Source organism: Canis lupus, chromosome 3 (assembly GCF_011100685.1).
Source record: "Canis lupus familiaris isolate Mischka breed German Shepherd chromosome 3, alternate assembly UU_Cfam_GSD_1.0, whole genome shotgun sequence".
Lineage (NCBI taxonomy): Eukaryota > Metazoa > Chordata > Mammalia > Carnivora > Canidae > Canis > Canis lupus.
In genome coordinates this window covers 83,889,123-83,894,968 of record NC_049224.1, presented here as the reverse complement: position 1 = coordinate 83,894,968, position 5,846 = coordinate 83,889,123, and positions in this window count along the sequence as shown.

Below are 5,846 nucleotides of genomic sequence, written 5' to 3'. Positions count from 1 at the left end.
AGATTCTTGGACACTAGGACCACACTGGAGATGAATGGCTCAGAACGCAACCTTCCCTCAGTCTTCTTCTCCTACTGTTGTGCCCTTGGGCAAATTATTAAACCTCTGTATCTCTCGGTTTTCTCCTCTGTAGAATGATGAGAACAGTACAACTTATGCCATTCAGTTGATGGAAGGAAAATGAAATAATGCATACAAAGATGCTAAGCACAATCTCTGGAAAACAATATATTGCTTCTAACTATTATAGTATATTCATTATTACCTTCTACTTGTATTTCTACTTTCAACTGTGGGAACTCCTCCGCTCACACTCTTGAATTCCAAGATACCAGAAAAGCCACTTGAGCTGGTTTCAGGTCAGTTTCCTCATTTTTGAAACAAGGTAGTAAGAGTTGCAAACAAATTTCTCATTGGGTTCAAATGAGAGCATGAACACAGACTTGCTCTGGCATCCTAACCTCACAACAATCCCAGCTGGACTGTCAAAAGTTCTTGTCTGGATTTTCATACTGAAGCATTACTCTTGTATTACGAGGTGCAAGGGTCTGAGCAAGAAATTCTGGGATTAAATTTATCAGGCATTCTCATTGGAATTAGGAGACAACATAGCTGATACCTAGAAAGAAGCTGATCTGAGAGGGTTGGGTACAGTGAGCTCTGGTCTCCTCATCCTGTGTTATTTCTTGGCCTTTGTCATTTACTTGAGTCAATGACTCCAGTGCTCTCCACCAGCCTCCATGCTCTGCATTTTCAAACAAGCTGGTTAGAGACAGGTACCTGTCTAGGGTTCCGGAGTAGCTCTTGACTAATACAAAAGGGCAAAAGCAAAGGTAGCTAATCATTGAAAAGATGACTGGGACACAGGTGAATTTTTATCTTTGTAGTTTTTTTCCAACCAAAAGAGAAACAGAAGTCTTGGAAACTTTAGGGAGAAGGTAGGCAACCAGCATCCCATGAGGGCTTCCTGCTAGAAGAGAAGGGGCAAACACCCTTCCTTCCATAAAATCTGAGGTGTGAATATGCCCACAGTGAATAGGCCATGGAGTACCCAGAAGTTTGGGGGACACACTCCAAAGCAGTGCAGGGTTTAGGCAAATGTCCACTCCAAGGGACTCCAATCACTCAGGAGGTGGCCGCAGTTGCAGCAGTGTATATGTGTGTGTGTGTGTGTGTGTGTGTGTGTGTATGGGTGTGTGTGCATATGAGTGGTGGAGGAGGCATTGATTACAGGAGGTGACAGTTCTTGGGAGACCCACAGAGACGAGGAGAGATCTCAAGGCAGAGAGGAACATCTGTGAAGGAGTAACTGCCAGAGCCTCGTACAGCAAGAAGAATTCAGAATCCATCCCTTCCACTTAGTTAAGAAATGACAGTTTTGGGGGCTGTGGAAAATTGGGAGTCCATCAATTATGCCGGTGGGGGTCTTATCAAAACAGATTGGGTTCTGGGGCCATAGGAAGAAGGTTATATACGTCTTTAGAATCTAAGGCTTAGGCAGTCTTTTCATCCAGGGAATAAATGTTACCTCAACGCCCAAGCTCAAACCCTGAAGCTATAGTCAAGGCTTCTGCACATGTGTGGGAGCATACACATATGGATATGAGGTGCATTATGCATGTATATGGCATCTATATATCATGTGTCTTGGCAGCCGCAAATATATATAAAACTTGGTCCCCAACAGTTTCTGCGCACCCCCCCCCCCATCTGTGCAGACAATCATTTCATAAAGCTCAGGTTGTAGTGATCTGGGGAAGGCTGCATTTGATGTATCTTCAGAACAAAAATTTGCCCTCTTGGAGGCAGGGCCCCAGGGTCTTCTGAGGAGACTTCATTTTTAAACAACCGATTTTAGAATAAATGACTACGAAAGTAATGAATGTTCATGTCAGGAAATCTGAAAAAAGGTGTATAAAGGCCAAATGAGAAAATGAAAATCACCTGCAAGGAGACCTTTCTGAGGAAAGGGATCCCTTTGCTATTTCAATATAAACTCCTTTGCATTCAATTCAATTGGAAAGGCAGCCACTGTGCCCTGCAGACCTCAGGGCTGGGCGTTGTGGGGGAATGCATGCTGGAATAGCACCGAGCCCTCTTCAAGGACCTGGTAATCAAGTAAAGGCTATAAGGACTCTGCTTATATGAAATACCGAGCTGCCTCAATGACTGTATAATGAGGTTCCAGCCTAATCACACTTGTCATATTTGCCAAGCCACTGAGGGCTGTGGAGAAGAAAAGAGGCCTTTACAACTCCAATAACAGGCTAAATAAAATGTGAAAACAACCTTTTATCTTTTGTTTCTATCATCAGGCTCCAAATGATGAAGTTCAGGAGCCAAGACAAGACTGCATTGCACTAAACATCTAATGGCAAAGGTGTACTAACTTGCCTTTGCCTTTGAGTGACTTGGGGAGGAGACCATTGTCAGAAAGATCTGATGCAGATTGGGGCCGACTATTAACCAGCTGGGTGTACCCCACGTGCGGCTTGAAATCACCCTTACCAAATTGCCTGAGACAGGTTGTACAGAAGCTATCAGCTGCTACTAGCTTCTGACTTGCCACTGGTTTTTTCTAGTCATTTCTTATTATTGTCTTCATTCACAAACACTTCTGTACAGATGACTGCGTTTATTCTTTGGGTAATGCATACTCAGGAGGAACTTATATTTTCAGGGGACGATCTGGGGTAGAACACAAGGCAGGGTGGCCAGTGTGGAGACTACAAATGGGTTTAACAGTTATAGGTGTGCGCAAGGCAGCCACGTTACAAACGATTCCAGGAAACCTCCCGGAGGTTGTTTTAGTGCCTCTGTAGGGGGACCTCTGTTTGGAAGTAATGGGGCTATAGGTGAGACAGGTGCAGTGTAAATGTTGCCATGTGTGCCTCCTCACAACCTCCCACATACCCTACTCGAGCTTGAGCAGAGCAGAGAAAGGAAAAAATACAACACGACCCAACAAAACAAAACACTAGCGCATAGTCGTGAAGGAAATACATAAGCCGAGGGAGAATGAGCAAAGGACTCTAATGCTGGGTTTGGGGTCAGCTCTGTGTTTTAAATTAAAATCTGAAAATAAATTGCCCTCACTTAAGAAGAACTAAATAGCTAGCTCCTTGTGGATTGTCCACAGCTGCTCAGATGCTGATTATCTTCTCTGCAGGCATTTTGGGGAAATACAATAAACCCCACTGTTTGGAAGCTTCCTTTCATACATGCCACCTTGTCTGAAGGGCATGGTCACCTTAGACAGCTTGCTGGAGGGAGGGAATTTAAATATTTGGGCCTTTTACCTGCTGTTTACCGTAGCCATTTCTGAAGGCTGGGATCTCCAGAAGACCCAGGTTTAGGTTGAAGGTTTAGGGTAAGAAGACTCCACAGCTGCCCATGTTCCTTTTGGCCACAAGAGTAAGTTTGATCTGGTCGTGGTGTTTTGTGGCCTTTGAGTTCTAATGAAGCCACTTTGGAACTCATATCTTATTCTAGCATCTATTCTAGAATTAAATCTTCCTGGCTATTTAAGGATCTTGTCCCTCTCAGCTTCATTTGGGATCATTGACTTTGCACTAAGTTGTGGTAGAAATATTTTTTTCGTGGTCCTTGTTCTTTGTCTCTCCTCCCTCCATCACATACCTTTTCAGTCTTGGCTCCTTCAGTATATACTTTCTACTCAGCGTGTCCTGGTTTTTGATGGTGCACCGTGAGATGCCAGCAATTAGGAATGAGCATTGCTCCAGGAATCAGAACAGAAGAATTGGGTTCTAGTCACTAGTATACTATATTCTATCACCTTGGACAACTTCTTTAAATTCAAAGTCTTTAAAAAAAAACTTATCTGTAAAATGAAGCTTATAATCTTCATCACAAGGGTGTTGTGAGGATCAAATATGAATAATTTAAAAACCTATGAAGATAGAAGTCTGCTGTGCAGTTAAAGGATACATCTCTATTGCCTCTGTTTTAACTCAGTTTGGTATTTAAAAGAATAGAGATTTCTTTTATAAACAGATTGGCACTGCTAGGGTTTTGGCTTCTAGTTTCAGGTTTGAACTGAGTTAAAATGGAGGCCATCATTCATCACTAGACTCCAGAAAACTCCCTTGGATCTGTAGTTCTGTGGTGTCCTCCCATTTTCTCCCATTATTTGAGCCAAGTAAAAGAAAGCCATGGACTGAGGCCAATTTTTTATAGAGTGCACTTCAGACAACTCAAAATCAACAGTTTTCCTTGTTGAAGGCACCCAGGAAAGCAAAACACAAGGAATCATAGGGCTTTACTATTGCCTTTTGAGGCCGATGGTAAACTTTATGGTATCCTCATAAAATGCATGGTTGAGTACAACTGAAATTGTATTTCATTATAGTTTATCATTGTCTGATGGTGGATAACACTGCCTTTTGTAACACTTGACATTTAGTATATCTGTGGTTGAATAACTGAACTCTGTTTCCCTCCTCCTGGTGGTTTAGGATTTATAGGCAGCTAGAGAACCTGAGGGTGGAGTTGATGAAGGATGTAAGACTATGTGAAGGTGGCCATGGCTTTTCAGAAACCCAAAGGATCCAGAAAAAAAAATGTTTTTAATGATAAACCCGTTGCTCAGAATGCACTTCACATAAAGATTGGTGGTAATATCAATAATAATAGTAAAAATAGTAGTAATAATAATATGAATAATAACTAATGCATATTTATGGCACACTTAGAATAGCTCAGGCTTTGAGTTTATCATTTTATGTGTATTTTCTCACCTGAGCCTCACCTCACATTCTCCCTGTGAGTTGAGCAAGGTTATTATCCCCATTTTACCAGGAAGGAAGTTGAGTGTGAGAAACAAACTGACTTAACCAAGCTTTGCCCATCTATTGGGGCAATCTTGTTTCAGTCAAGGGGCAGAAGATAACTAGCCACTCATCAAACCCATTTTTGCTTCTTCTTGATCTCACAGGTACGCTGCATTTCCTAGCTTCAATGCAGTTGGGTGTGGCCATGTGACTGACTTCTAGCCAATGGGAAGTGCTGTGCAGAAGCCCTACCAGAATTGACCTATACAACCACACATAATCCATCCTTCATGCTCTTTTCCTGCTTGATGTCTGGATTTAGGGCACTTCTGACCTCAAAGGGACGGCAGAGACACAAGACTGAAGAAACCTGGGACCCTGAGTGACCCCATGGGGGAGAGTTGTCTGCCAATGGGGAACATAAGCATCTGAAGTTGAACTGTATAACTTAGAAATACATTTCTATTATGTTATTGAAATATTGGTGTTTATTTGTTACATCAGTTTTTTTAGGATTTGTCCTTCGTCCCTCATTAGTATATACCTGGAAAAGATACCTTATTCAATAGCACACTGGTCTGTACTTCCACATATTGTAATAGAAAGAGGTTCACTTGTGAGAAAAAACTAAACCAACAGATCTTACATCTTCAGTGCACATGTGACTAAGAATCCCATGATGTCTTAGTCTGTTGGAGCTCAACATGTTTTCCTGTGACATACCTTCAGTCTTTGGTTCCATCTTTCTTTTCCCCCTCCTTTCTTCTCTTCTGTTCTATTAAGTGCCAGTTGTGTTCTGTTTGGGGATGCAAAAACTAAAATGCTGTTTGGGGATGCAAAAACTAAAATAAATAAATGTAGTCCCTGCCATGCTGTTTGGGGATGCAAAAACTAAAATAAATAAATGTAGTCCCTGTCTTTAAGGAGCTTAGAGCCAAAGTGTGAGTCAAGATATATAAATATATATCTTATTACACGCTGTATACTACAGTGTGGTAAGGACAGGACACCTGTACTATGAGATCACAGAGGAGGGATACTTGACCTGATCAGGGA